Source organism: Chiloscyllium plagiosum, unplaced genomic scaffold (assembly GCF_037043375.1).
Source record: "Chiloscyllium plagiosum isolate Xiang-an unplaced genomic scaffold, Cpla_swu_hap1 HiC_scaffold_2, whole genome shotgun sequence".
Taxonomy (NCBI): domain Eukaryota; kingdom Metazoa; phylum Chordata; class Chondrichthyes; order Orectolobiformes; family Hemiscylliidae; genus Chiloscyllium; species Chiloscyllium plagiosum.
Window position 1 is genome coordinate 5847353 of NW_028270140.1, and position 15784 is coordinate 5863136.

General features: G+C 39.7%; 1 protein-coding gene across 7 annotated transcripts in view; it reads right to left on the bottom strand.

Moving 5' to 3' along the window:
• Positions 1-15784, bottom strand: part of LOC122564059 (transcription factor RFX3-like) — a 279903-nt gene that overhangs the window by 182681 nt on the left and 81438 nt on the right. For all 7 annotated transcript variants that reach the window (XM_043718574.2, XM_087994441.1, XM_087994433.1 and 4 more), the window contains exon 2: positions 15277-15329. The gene's annotated coding sequence lies outside the window, so the exon portion shown is untranslated. The remainder of the gene's footprint in view (positions 1-15276; positions 15330-15784) is intronic.

Below are 15784 nucleotides of genomic sequence, written 5' to 3' on the forward strand. Positions count from 1 at the left end.
AATTGGCTCAGCAATGACAACTGTGCCACCACTTCTCCTTCACCACTATCGCCTGACCCACCAAGCTAAGAGTCGCCGCTCTTTAGGCACCATCCCTTTGACACGGGCCCACCTTGCTGCCATTGATGCCAGATCTCATGTTGAACCCGCAGTCGTCCCATAACCTGGAGTGCCTGGTTCCGTTGTTGCCTCGATGCCAGCAGTCCCGGGTGTAGGCATCCCACGCTGCCGCCACTTCAGCCAACAACTCAATAATGCCAGGAGTCCCTGGCTCAGCTGCCAGACCAGGCCACCACCCTAGTCTCGCCAAGAGGCCCATTTTGGCTGCCCACCTCAGAGGTTGCCTCGCCAGTGCTGTCATCTTGAAAACTCCGCTGCCACTAATATTTCCGATCACTGCAGGAGCTTTGCCATCCCTGTCGCCGCCAGCCCCAAATGCCAGGAGGATGTCCCTGCTGTTGCAGATGCCACTGCCTCCAGTTGCCATGAGGAGATACATCCACCACAGCTCTTCCCAGCAGTCAAGAGGCAGCCATTCTGCTTACGGTCTGCTGTAGCTGCTGCACCGATTTTGTTGACTAACCTACCACAAAAGGTTCCAAAGAGGAGAAAAAGCAAAAGAGAAAAATACAGAAAAAGAATAGAGTAAAAAGAAAGGGAAGGAAAAGCATGTGGGAATGGATGAGCCACAGGCAAGAGCCTGCAAGCAGCCCTGCTACTCCAGTGCTATCTTGAGAAGAAATATAAATAACTCCTAACATTCTAAAGAATCAATGAAGCTGTAGACAGGAACCATTGAAGTATCTTGCCAATCTTGCCCTGTGCCTGTAACACCTTATTCTTTGTCTAAGTATGTGTAGGGGTGATTTTAAAGGAGTTAGAGTTTTAAGTAGTAGAGTTATTGTTTACCTATAACTAGAATCTATTTATTTGTAATAAACATTCATTCTTGTTAGGTAAGAAAACATTGTCCATGTTTTTTTGTTAACCTGGGTCTAACCAAGTTAAATTGGGGAATTTTGCATACTTTGATAAATGCTTTGACTTTTGCATCTTGATTTGTGCTTGATTTCTCATTAACCATAAAGACAAATAGGAAATGCTGAGGAAATTCAGTAGGTTTGGCAGCATCTAGGGAGAAAGAAACAGAATTAACATTTTTAGTCCATTATCTTTTCTACAGAATCTATTAACCATTACCTTTTGTTTCCTATCACTTAGCCAATTCTGGATTTATTGCCATTTGAAATCAGTGTATACCACATCAACAACCTTGCCCTTATCAACCTTCTATTATGTCTTCAATACACACAAATTTTCCCAAACAAATTCATACTGACTCTTGAGAATTAACTTTCACTTTTCCATGCAATAATCATTTTTATTCCAAATAATTATTTCTTGAAATTTCCCCACTATTGAAGTTACACTGACTGATCAGAAATCGCTGGGATAATCTTCTCAAACTTTATTTGAACAAGGGTACAACATTTGAAATTCTTCAGTCCTTCAATAATACCTAGGATCTAGAGAAGAGTGAAAGATTATCGCCAGTGACACTGCAATTTCCACTTTTGCTTCCTTCAATGTCCTTGGATACAGCTCAGCCAGTCCTGGTGCCTCATCAACTTTAAGTGTTGACAGCTTATCGATACTTCCTCCCAAACAACTTTAGTGAAGGAGTTTCCTCCTCTGTCAACATGGCCTGGGCAGCATCTGCTTCATAGGTAAAAACAAATGCAAAGTATTTATTTAACGCCTTCCTCATGCCTCTTGCCTCCATGTACAAGTCACAAAAATGCCCTCCTCTTTCAATATTGTGAGAAGATGACTTTTGTTCTGAAAAGGGCAATTTGGCTTGTGATGTCCACACACTTCAAAATTGTCCCTTGCACATTAAGATCTAGCTCATAAAATGTACATGAGGAAAAGCAAGGGGACCAATGCAGATTCCAGAGCAACTCCAATACAAATGATCCTCTGGCCCAAACGTAACTCATTAACCAATCTTTTCAAAGCTGAAAAGATGTCTTAAAACTGTTTAGAAGTTTAAGTAGATTAGATTTCTCAAAGTTCAGTTGGAAAAAAGTGAAAAGGACAGTATCTATGCCTTTTAGGGAGGGACAATAACAGAATCACATCTGGTGAACGTATAGACAGTCGCCACAAGGAAATGCTTGCAACCTTGTCATTCAATAAGAATTTAAAGAGTTAAGATAGGAGTGCTACTTCACTGGGTTTGACTGTAAAGTATGGGAAAGGGATGAATTATTCTTGCTCTCCATGTCAAAATCTTTCAGAATTTGCAGATTTATGTAACTTTCTTTATAATAAACCTGAGTGCTTCGTTAAAACAACACTGACAGCTCCTGTGTAAATATGGTCAATTACTGATAGCATGGTAACTAAATTGAAAAAAGTGAAACTCAATTTACTAAGCCAGGTTTCACTTGGACATCTGGCTTGTCCAGTATAATCATCATCTGGAATCAAAACAGTAGTTAACATGAGGCTTACGGATAGATGGAACCAAAGTGAACAACATTTAGAAACAACCCCATTCTTCTACTGGTGCATTTGAAACAGAGAGAGAAAATAAACAGAAGGAACAAAACGTTGGATCACTCATGAAGCTGATTATTTTCTTCTTATTGCATTCAACTTATGTAACAGGTCATTGTCCTGATACTTTAGATCAAGCTTTGTAATGGCAGATTTTGCTAGTCTAACCAGAAAAGTAATATGGCAGAAGAAAAGGCAGCTATTTCATAATCTGTGGCTGATGATGAAACTATTGAGTGAAGCTCCCTTCCACTCTATGCTAGAGCCTCCGTATCTACACAAATAACTTGGACAGTCTTAACACATTTTAGTGCTAGTAAGCTGGTTTGAAAATTGCGAAAGCAGAAAAGACTGAAGGCATTAAAGCCTTAGATGGACAACCAAGCAATATTTAGATCACAGTAAATGAAAACAAATACATCAATTAAATACTACCTTTAACATAATGAAATTTTCCAAGGTATCCCACAGAAGCATTATAAAACTTGATTATAAAGAATGTGAAAGAATGAAAAAAATAAGAATGAAAGAGACCAGCTCGGAATAGTTGAGAATCGCATGAAGGTTTCCAGCTAAAAGAATTAATTATGTACTACCATTTCTACCTAAAGAAGAAAATCCTAAAAAACACAACACAAATGGCAATATTATGTAACTGCATTACTTAATGAAGAGGTGCCGCTGGTGATCGACTAGAGTGGACAAAGTTAAAAATCTCTCAGGTTTACAGCTCCCATTTTACAGCAGGAACAAGGACCGGAGGGCTGACGGGAAGGTAAATTAATTGTTTAAAAGCTTATCACGTTTATAGGTGGCGCGTAAGCTGAGCAGGCGCAGACACTGGAGAGCTGGGTAAGTAAGGTAATACATTTGGACAGTTGCTTTACCCAAAACACTATTCAGATAGTGTCTCCCACCCATCCTCCTCCTCTAACCAAACACCGGATTGATAAGTTACTTTTTTTTCTCTCTCTCTCTATAATAGTCTCTTTGGGAATTAGAACAGTAGGAATATAGGTTAGGGCAGTTGAATGCTCCACCTGTAGAAGGTGGGAGATAAGGGTTACCACTAGTGTCCCCGCTGACTTCATCTGTGGGAAGTGCACCCAAATCCAGCTTGAGAACTGTGAGAGGGAACTGGAGCTGGATGAACTTCGGCTCATTCATGAGATAGCGGGAGTAGTTGAGAGAAGTTACAGGGAGGTATCACACCAAACGTACAGGAAAAAGGTAGATGGGTTATAGTCAGGGGACGGAAAGGGAACTGGCAGACAGTGCGGGGGGGGGGGGGGGGGGGGGATTGGCTTACCCAGGGTAAGCCATGAGTTACAGGTCTCTGGCAGAGTCTGTCCCTGTAGCTCAGAAGGGAAGGGGGGAGAAGAGCAGAGCAGTAGAATTGGGGATTCCATAGTTAGGGGAACGGATAGGAGATTCTGAGAGAACGAGAGAGACTTACGGTTGGTGTGTTACCTCCCAGGTGCCAGGGCTCATGATGTCTCGGACTGTGTTTTCGGGATCCTTAAGAGGGAGGGGAAGTCACAGGAGTACCTGCTGTGTAAATGGTGGGTAGTGTCCCCACGTGTAATGGTGGTATCCATGTTGACACTCTGACACATCTTGCAGTGGTTGCCATGACAGGGTTGTATAGTGGTGTGGTTGATGTTGTCCTGAAGCCTGGGCAGTTTGCTGTGAACAATGGTCTGTTTAAGGTTTGGCAGTTGTTTAAAGGCGAGAAGTGGAGGCATAGGGAAGGTCTTGGCGAGGTGCTCATCTTATCGATAATGTCTGAGCTGAGATGTCACCTTTCGTTTTATAAAACCTAAAGTTATTGCGAGAATGTGACTTTAAAAAGTCCTGGGATTTACGTATTAATGAAACTAAACCCGCAACCCGTTTGTTGTAAATTCTGTGTCTTATGATCCTGCTCCACAGCTACCTGATGAAGGAGTACATAGAACATAGAACATTACAGCGCCCTCAATGTTGTGCCGCCCTGTCATACTAATCTGAAGCCCATCCCACTACACTATTCCATGTACGTCCATATGCCTGTCCAATGACGACTTAAATGCACTTAAAGTTCAGAGTAGCACTGTGAAAGCTAGTGATTCCAAATAAACCTGTTGGACCATAACCTAGTGTTGTGTGATTTTTACATACTTGATGAAGGCATTTATTAGAATGAAAATGGAACCCTGAAAACAAAAGAAAAATGAAGAAAATATCAAGAAGAACCCTTGAAAAGAATATGTTTGGAACCTTGTGGTGTAACATAGACTGTGAGCAGAATACTGAAGTTGCCAGTGTTGTGGTTGAGTGCAAGAGTCATCATTAGATGGATGATAAAATTAATGATGATGATGCCTTCAAACTTTTCATCACCATAAAATCCATAGATGGATGTAATTAAATTTTCCAGATAGCATCAAATGTCTATTTAGGCTTTCACTGTGGTTTCTGTTTGGTGTATCGCTATCAAGGCTATATTTAGAATGCATGCTGAGAGTGAAGAACATGCTAACGTGACCTTACAAGATAAATTACATCACCCATGCTTAACTGAATAATGAATTAGACTGTCAATCATACTGCTCCATGTCAACTTGCTTTGTGCACATTCATGTTAATATTTTCTTAAGCCATATTCCTCTTTTTCAAATTAGGTCTCTTTATGAAATGCCACCCAAAATCAATTAAATTCTCAAATAACCATGATACAAAATTCATTTACGATTATTGTAGAAACATTCTAAGCTTCACAGGTTAAGATTTACTTTGTGACAATTCAAAGTGTTTACATTTTAAGGTACTTTATTTCATCTTCCATATTTGAACTTATCAAACCAACAGAGGTCTATTTTACCCAAAAGCAGGTGGTTTGGTGCTTATGGCAAGGAACAGCCCCTAAGCTAGTTTACATCCTTCACTAGAATCAGACTTCACTGACCTTCTCAGACCCCATATCAACTTGCAATTACACCATCCAGTCCACAAGTCAAGTCTCTCAATCAGATTGACATCTGGGTAAGAAACTTGAAACATGCTACACAGATAAAACTCCACAACATTTGTGGAAGTTCTGACTTGTGAACCACGGGCCATTCAAATCACGATTGCTGAGTGTGATGACCTCGCAAATTAACTTAACTATTTATTTTATCAAGAATAATATTTTTGGATAAATTTCATGAGTACCCATATAGAGTCATAGAGATGTACAGCATGGAAACAGATCATTTTGTCCAACTCGTCCATGCCGACCAGATATCCCAACCCAATCTAGCCCCACCTGCCAGCACCTGGCCCATATCCCTCCAAACACTTCCTATTCATAAATCCATCCAAATGCTTTTAAAATGTTGCAATTGTACCAGCCTCCACCACTTCCTCGGGCAGCTCATTTCACACACGTCCCACTGTGCGCGTGAAAAAGATGCCCCTTAGGTCTCTTTTATATCCCTCACACCCTAAACCTATGCCCTCTAGTTCTGGATTCCCAGACCCCAGGAAAAAAAAACTTTGTCTACTTACCCTATCCATGCCCCTCATAATTTTGTAAACCTCTATAAGGTCACCCCTCAGCCTCCGATGCTCCAGGGAAAACAGCCCCAGCCTGTTCTACCTCTCCCTATAGCTCAAATCATCCAACCCTGGCAACATCCTTTAAATCTTTTTAGATTAGATTAGATTCCCTAGTGTGGAATCAGGCCCTTCGGCCCAACCAGTCCACACCGACCGCGAAGAGTAATCCAACCAGACCCACTTCCCTCTGACTAATGCACCTAACACTATGGGCAACTTAGCATGGCCAATTCACCTGACCTGCACATCTTTGGACTGTGGGAGGAAACTGGAGCACCCGGAGGAAACCCACGTAGACACGGGCAGAATGTGCAAGCTCCACACAGACAGTTGCCCAAGGCTGGAATCAAACCTGGGATCCCTGGTGCTGTGAGGCAGCAGTGCTAACCACTGGGCCACTGTGCCACCCCACTGAACCCTTTCAAGTTTCACAACATCTTTCCGATAGGAAGGAGACCAGAACTGCACACAATATTCCAACAGTGGCCAAACCAATGTCCTGTGCAGCCATAACATGACCTCCCAGATCCTGCACTCAATACTCTGACTAATAAAAGAAAGCATACCAAACGCCTTCTTCACAATTCTATCTGCCTGCAACTCCACTTTTAAGGTCTCTTTGTTTAGCAACACTCCCGAGGACCTTACCATTAAGTGTATAAGTTCTGCTAAGAGTTGCTTTCCCAAAATGCAGCACCTCACATTTATCTGAATTAAACTCCATCTGCCACTTCTAAGCCTATTGGCCCATCTGATCAAAATCCTGTTGTAATCTCAGGTAACCCTCTTCACTGTCCACTACACCTCCAATTTTGGTGTCATCTGCAAACTTACTAACTATACCTCTTATGCTCACATCCAAATCATTTATGTAAATGACAAAAAGTAAAAGGACCCAGCACCGATCCATGTGGCACTTCAGTGGTCACAGGCCTCCAGTCTGAAAAACAACCCTCTACCACCACCCTCTGTCTTCTACCTTTGAGCCAGTTCTGTATCCAAATGGCTAGTTCTCCCTGTATTCCATGAGATCTAACCTTGCTAATCAGTCTCCCATTAGAGTGCTTGTCAAACACCTTACTGAGGTCCATATAGATCACATCTACTGCTCTGCCCTCATCAATCCTCTTTGTTACTTCTTCAAAAAAACTCAATCAAGTTTGTGAGAAATGATTTCCCACGCACAAAGCCATGTTGACTATCCATAATCAGCCCTTGCCTTTCCAAATACATGTACATCCTGTCCCTCAGGATTCCCTCCAACAACTTGCCCACCACCGACGTCAGGTCACTGGTCTATAGTTCCCTGGCTTGTCCTTACCACCCTTCTTAAACAATGCACGTTAGCCAACCTTCAGTCTTCCGGCACCTCACCTGTGACTATCAATGATACAAATATCTCAGCAAGAGGCCCAGCAATCACTTCTCTAGCTTCCCACAGAGTTCTAGGGTACACCTGATCAGGCCTTGGGGATTTATCCACCTTTATGCGTTTCAAGACATCCAGCACTTCCTCCTCTGTAATATGGACATTTTGCAAGGCCTCACCATCTATTTCCCCAAAGTCTGTATCTTCCATATCCTTTTCCACAGTAAATACTGTTGCAAAATACTTGTTTAGTACATCCCCCATTTTCTGCAGCTCTACACAGACATTAAATCAGAGGGCTTAATTACTACAGTCAACTTGTATATTTAATTTGATCTTTTACTTTTGTAAAAAAAAAGGCAAAGGACACAGATGAAAATAGCAGTAACATCCCTGATCCAATTCATTTAATCATGTTGACTCAGTTTGTAAAGCCCAGCATGCTCATGGCACATTCTATTGTTTCATCCTGTTGAGGATAGAAGCTCATTACCTGTACAAAGTGTTTCTAAAGTCGGTAGACAACCACAATATGGCGAGGAGTGGTTTCAAACACAAAACATTTTTAACAAGTACAAAGGAGCACTTAATTTTAGACCTGTGTCACTTAGAAAGTGTTTAAAACTGCAGCATTTTCGAGGGTTATGCTGATTTTGGGTGAATCACATAGAATAAAACAATGAGCCAAATAATAAATATTACCCCATGATGTCACCATGTATACACTTCCATTAAAAAATATTCTCCACAAAATATGTTTAGCAGTAGTGGAACATGAAGCTGGAGAGTTAATGTTTCCAATGGTCCCTGCTGACATGCATGGTACCTGGTAACCTAACTAGTCAACTCCTGTAAGTAGTCATGCATGTAATTCATACACATAAGAAATTATTAAGTGTGTTGCCTGGTTTTCAAAAGATGTTTTAGTTTAGTACCTTCAACTTGGAACAGAGCATAAATAGCAATCTGTTGAAAAGTCATTAGGATACAGCTTTTACTGAAATAGAGGTAGAACTACTTCTCGGACCACATACTTTTAAGGAAATGCTATTGAAGAATTTTACCTAAAAGAATTTTTTTTAAATGGTAGCTCTTTCATTATACACCTGCAATATTCTTAACAAAGGAAGCATCATTGATATATTTAATTTTTTTAAGCCTGACTGCAGGGTTGAAAACCAGACATAACTTTACAACGTACTTCAGTACAAAATATTATTTCAGTCGCAGAAAATCTTTTTAATAATAAAAAAAGAAACTGGCAATCATTCATGCATGACCCTTCAAGCAGAAAGACACTTTGCACCATTTGCCTGTCATTTCTGCTACATGTTCCGTAAGCAGCTTCGCACTAAATCAATTTTAAAAACTGAAGTTAAATACATTACTATTATAATGGGATAAAAGGCAATGAATGCTGTGCGACTCCATTAGTCTTTTTTGTTGAGGGAAAAAAAGCCAATTATCTGCAGCTGTCGACCATAAAAACCAAGAGCCATTTAAACTAACATTAGGCTCCACCTGACTAAAACAGGGGGCAATTTCATTTTTTTTTCAATAATGTAATTTTCTTTTGCTGTAAAGCGTGATAAACACAACAAAATAATATTGCCTGCATTCTGTCACAAAACAATTGACAAGTGCAGAGCAGGTTACGAAATTTCAATCTAGTTGATTAATATACACATTGTTCCAAGATCAAATTAACTATATGGGAGAGCATTTCTCACTCCCTACCCAAAGAAAAGAAATGGAGGGGGAGTGGGTAAGTTTCAATAACTAACAAGTCTTTTGAAGAAATCCTAATCACCAGCAATGCAATGTAGTAAACGTTGAAGCTACTACAATAAGTAATGCAAACATTTTTAAGAGCGCGTGACAGAGCAAAATGTTCATGTTGACAAATTTACTTAACCTCTTCGAACAGTGCTAAAACCTTGGCCATCGTGACCCCATTTTAATCATCTTAAATTGTCAAGGCACCAGGCTGAGAGCGGAGAAGAGGGAGTTCTGACAACGGAGTGAGTGTGGGGGAGAGGAGTTGAGCACAGAAGTGTTATAAAATGAAGTCACGAAAAGTGGGAACAAGGTTTCCAGCAACTGAGAAAGGATTCTTCTGTATCCTCTATCACAAATTTATTCAAGAGCATTGCATTATCTCCATTGGCCCCTTACTTTTATAACTACAGGAATATTAATACAAACTTCCAAGCACATGGATCAATCAAACCAAGGGTATTCTTTAGAAATACAGCAATAGCCAAAAGGGATATGTGAAAATTTCAATCAGGTCACAAGTCGAATTTATTTCTGCAAATAAAATGTTAACTTGATTTATAGAAATTATATAAGATAAACACATTATCTGTATATAGTACACCAAGCATTAAACTTTGTCATCCATGGAGTATAACTTCTCTACTTTTCTCAGCTTTACATAACTATGGAGGACAAAGTGAGGATTGCAGAAGTTGGAGCTGAGGAGTGGAGAGTGTGGTGCTGGAAAAGCACGGCAGGTCAGGCAGCATCCAAGGAGCAGGAGAATCGACATTTCAGGCATTAGCCCTTCATCAGGAATGAGGCTTGTGGCTCAGGGCTGAGAGATAAATGGGAGGGGGTTACATAACCATCCCATATCACACAATTTTTACGCGTTCTTGATAAGTAGAAATTACTTTGCTGCAAGATGGCACATAATAAATAGGTTTTACATTAAAACCTATTAGCTGCTTTGAACTGCCTGGTTCAAAAATCCTCTCTAATAACTTCCAAAACTCCAATAACTTATTTTGTGCTTGCTGCCACTCCTGTCCTGTTCCCAGATTCTCCCATTTGCCATTTCATTGCCTGACTCTCCTACTCAATTTTTCACTTACACTCTGACTTTCCCACTCATTATTGTGCCCCTGACCATCTTCGTCATTACTTCCCTCTGCAGAACCATTGCTGTGAGGGGAGGCTCAGGAGAGCGGTGGTGAGATGAGAGAACGCAAGCAAGCAAGCCACTGGGTGGAAAACAGTGAACAGAAGGGTTGGGGAGATAGCAGCAGCATTTGGGGAAAGAAGTGGTGACTTTCAAGGAGGTATAGGCCACAGGTATGACAAGCAGTTCAAGGCCATGGAGTGAATATCTCTAGATCAAACACAAAATGGAATAAAAATAGAAAATCTGGAGAAACTCTGAGTCTGTCAGCATCTGTGGAGAGAAAACAGAATTTGTTTTCAAATCCAGTGACCTTTCTGAAGATCTGCCGAGGTTTTCTTGTAATTTTTGTTTTTGTTTCAGATTTCCAGCATTCACAGTTCTTTGTTTAAAATTGTAACAAGATAGAAATTTGTCTGGCAAATTTCTCAATATCCAGCCAGAGTCTTGTCACAGAGTACATTGGAAGTTATAGTTTCAACAAAGTGGACCACTGTAAGAATTTATTCCGGCCTAATTTGTTTCAACACTGATCATTGCTGCTTCAGATGAGGAAGAGCTCATGACCTCATCTGTTTGTCCTGCTTCCTCATTGGAACGCCTAACCCAGAGTGGGAATCCCTATATTAGGACTTACCTACATCAATTCTTACATGAAGACAGTAATTTTAAATCCAAATGGGTCAGCTTGGGATTGAATAAAAGTACATTTAAAACGCGCACACAACCATTTCCAATTTTAAACCTACTCCATCCTTGTTTAAAACAAGTATGGAGAATAAGTATGATTTAAGGGGACCAACTTGCAATTTTTGTCATATGAAAGCATATGGAAAAGCTGAATGTTGGAAATTAAAAGGCAAGACTGTCATAGTTGAGATATTGTATAGTGCATCTCAGAAAATGCTGTAGGAGTTTATAACGAACCAGTAGTTTTGAACATATTTGTTCTTGGATTAGATCAGAGCAGAGCACAGAAAACTATTGAAGTTGTGAGTTAAGAATTTCATGACACAATTTTTGTGCGACAAAGCAAGCAAACAAATTAATATCCTAAGAGATATAACAGATCAATTGCTGTGTTGGAAGGTGACAGGAATTTCCCTCAAGAAATTTCACAACATAAATATGCATTGATACAGGGCATTAACAAAAGTTTATCTGTTCTTTTGTATGAAATTAATTCACAGTGTGATTTAATTTCCTCTATTGTAATTGTAGTGACTGTGTCCTAGTTACCTTTTAAAAATGCCAATTCTCTATTAGGAAAGAACTCAGCCTCACAAAAGGTCTCTAGTCTCTCGGGATTTCACAAAAGGCCACAGCAGCTTTGTCTCGCCTCACTAGGACAGTGCTCTGGCAACTAAGACTCTCCATTCCTAGTCATCACAAATGGGAAAATTTGATTAATTCACTAAATTTCCCAATTCAACCTAACTGTCTAATTGAGGTTATAAGAATATGCACACCAGGTTGTTTTCCATTGCAAAAAAAGAGCTATTGATTGCAATCAAACTATTTTAACCAACAGCAAAACTATACAAGATGAATTTATGATCTATGACTCTATATTTTAAACTCTATCTCGTTTACAATTCCCACACATGGACAGTCAAAAGAGACAAGGGAAGCAACAAATATTGTGGGTGGGGAAGGAAAAACATTAAAAAGTAGTGCTGTTTAGGTACCATTCCCAATCACAGATGTTGATAAGTTTTTTCGGGGTTTCTTCAATTCCCTCCAATATTTTGCTGATGACATGAGATTGTGGATACAGTAAATCACTGGTTCAGGATTCACCATTTTAGTGCTTCCAAAGAGGGTTTTCCCTCTTATTTTCAACAGGAAATATACAGAGAGAACTGCTCACTGAGAAAAGTGAGAAGAGCAGCTGGCTGCTCGGATTTTTCTTTTACTTCTCTAGTAGAAAAGACAAGAGATAGAGTCATGATCTTATTGAATGGCAGAGCTGGCTACTCCTGTTCATATTTTTAACAGTCTTACAGTTTTTGGCTAATGTAAAAAAAACTTTATTAAAGAAATAATCTTTCATAGGATGTGGACATCGCAGGCTGGGCAAATGTTTACTGCTCACCCCTACTTGCACTTGAGAAGATGCAGCTGAGCTATCTTCTTGAACCACTGCAGTCCATTTGACTGACATGGGGTTAATGGCAGCTGCCGATGAATTCAAATTGCGTGAATTAAACAAACAGGTAGAACCTATGCAAAAGATGACTTAGCAGTCAGCAAAGCACTCAAAGTTAGTAATGAAAAAAGGAAAGCACTACTTTCAAAACAAATGACTCCACTGCAAGCAGCAATATTACCATAGAGATGCAAAGAAGGCTACATGTCTTTGAATGCAAATTTAAAATTCTGAATGAAGAAGCTATCGTTTGTTCGAAAAGAACCTGACATGAGTAGTGTTGAATACGAAGGCAAAAAGTAAAAACAGTGCAAGAGAATTTTTGAACTAACTAGAAGGATAATCACTACTTCTGTTGAATCTCTGGCATAATATTAATAATGCTCGTAAAGTACCTGATGAGTATGTTATGTAACAGAAAAAAAATCAATTGCTTCTGCAGAAGGAGGCTGTGTCAGAACTGCATCTCTTGCAAAGAACCCTAATGGACTCAAGCATGAAAACAACCTCAAGGATAATAATAATCTTGCATTCACACAAAATGGACACAATATGAGTGTTTAAGAGAGACTTTACAGTCTTAGACATGAAAAACTTGCAGACGAGGGGGTGCATGGTCATCTCTTGAGCCTTGGAAGACATAGCTTGCTAAGAAGATAGTAAGGACTGCAGCTGCTGGAGAGTCAGAGTCAATAAAGTGTGGCGCTGGAGAAGGGTCCTGCCCAAAACATCAACTCTCCTGCTCCTCGGATGCTGCCTGACCTGCTATGCTTTTTCCAGCACCACACTTTATCAACTATAGTTTGCTGAGGGACATTTACACTTGATTCGGCTGCCACTGAGACACATACCCAGGTCAAACTTTATTGTGTCTACTTTCCAGCTTTAACTTGTTCTGGTTTTTAATTTGTACACTTGATTTCGTCTGATTAACTTTGTTAAGAACAGTTGAGAATTGCAAAGTAAGAAGTTGCCTTCTGTCACAACACTTATCATCTTTGGATTCAGTAATCTTTTCAATATTGAGAACTTCCTCCTATCACTCACACAGAAATAGGTTTCACCCTGAATTTAACAAGAGGCCTTTTCTTTCAGGATAGGAGAGATTAGCATGGTAGCTCTTCCTCACAGGCTTCTTGCCCCCCCCCAACTAATTCAGCTACCAAAACACTTTTCTGCCAGTCACTAAACAACTATAGCTGAACAAGGATAGGTATCACGTGACTTACAATTTTGAAGAAGCTTGGTTCAAAACAAAATTGCCGATGTCCACAGCGACTTTGCACTGGCCTACCTTAAAGAAACTGCTCAGTGCTTCCATAAAACTTGAAATAAAACCATACTTCAAAACTCCTTCAAAACCTAAGCCCTCTAAGAAATATTAAATATGAAGCATCTTTGTAATACATGTGAATGGAAATCAGCAGTTTAAAGCCTCAACAGGGGGGTTAGAAGACTGTGTTAAAAAGTCAAAACCATGCTAATGTTCTTCTTTAAAACTAGACATTATGAAGGAGGTTAATGAAGGTAAGAGTAAGAACCATTATGATAGAGGATTTCTTCTTAGATTACAATTCACACCTGTTCTTAACAAAGTTAATCAGACCAAACTAAGTACAGAATTTTCTAAGGACCTGTGAAAGCTGCAAAATGAATGCAATAAGTTTTAACTTGGGCCCTATGTCCACGTAGCAACCAAGTCAAAAGAGTTTATACTGGGTAGAATCCAACACAAGTTTACACCATCTCTGCATTTCTAGTCATTCTGATGGACCTCAAGACAGTTACACAATGGTAGTTTCCTTGCCTCTGGACCAGATGATCTAGGTTCAACTGCCTTCTGTCATATTAATGTGTCATAACTTTTAACTAAATTGTTAAAGTATATTAAGAGAGGGATATTCAGCAATGTGGGACAGAAAGTGAAGTCATTCAGAGTTTCAACGGTCTGACTTTGCTATAAAAACTTCATTAACCCTGCTGTTAAACTTTTGTTACGAGTCTGACATTCTGATGTTGTTTTAACATTGGCTGTCTGAGCAATCAACTGTTTGGACAGATCTTCAGTCAAAACTGTAATTTCCACAGTAGGATATCAGAAAGTAAGCATCATGAAAAATGAATATTAAACCCTAATTATCACGTACAATTGAGTACTACTAGTTAAGCATTAGGTTTTGCCATGACAAGATGTTTAATGGTGAAATATGACAAAAGGATAAGGTATATAACCTGTACTGCATACATTAAATTAGTGGTTAAAGTGCCAATAATGTTAGACAGTGACAATGTTGAAAAATATTACTATTACGCATTTTTTAGGGGGAGGTGCAATGACAGTTAAACTTTGGGGCTGCTATGCTTTTAATTTTTAAACAAGCTGTTTAGAAATATTGTGACACACCTTTGCAGAAGGTAGGACTTGAACCTGGATCATCTAGTCCATAGGTAGGGAGACCACACCTTTTAACTATCTAATTTAGTCTGGAGGCAAATTAGGGAATTTTGTTCACCTCCTTGCAGGTAGCCAGAGGCATTGACCAAAATATGGAAACGGCTCGCATCACACTGGCAGCAGGGCTACTTAGCAAAGGATCCAAGGAGAGAAGGCACACAACATTTTAATAAAGAGAGATGCTTTACACACCAAAAATAAACCACAACATCAGCAAAGCAACATTGTGTACTCACATTGTGACTTCTGCTGTTCACCTCTAGGCTCTGGCACTGAAATTGACAGAAATCTGGAACAGAAAAAGGGAATACAACAGATGATACATAGAAAAGAGAAGTGCCTCTTCGGTTAGTCCAATTCACATCAGCTGACTGAGCAGAAAAATAAAAAGAAACAATCGAGAACATGGTTTAATTTACTCAGCATGGATCACTATTACATTGCACTATCAAATGCAGGCCTTCTGGAAAGTAGAAATACGAGCTGCTACTTATTTATGAACTTCTGGACTGAATTGCCCCTTTTCACTTCCTCAGACTACTATTTTTAAAAAAATAAGTGTGTTGATATATTAAAGACCCATCGCAATGTGGTTGACTCTTAACAGTCCTCTAGGATGGCCAATAAATGCTGGCCTAGTTGGTGGCACTCATCCTGTGAATGGAGAAAAACACATTTTGGATAACAGTAAAAATTAAACTTTAAAAGCTTGACAATCTGAATGTATTCTTAACAATTCAAATT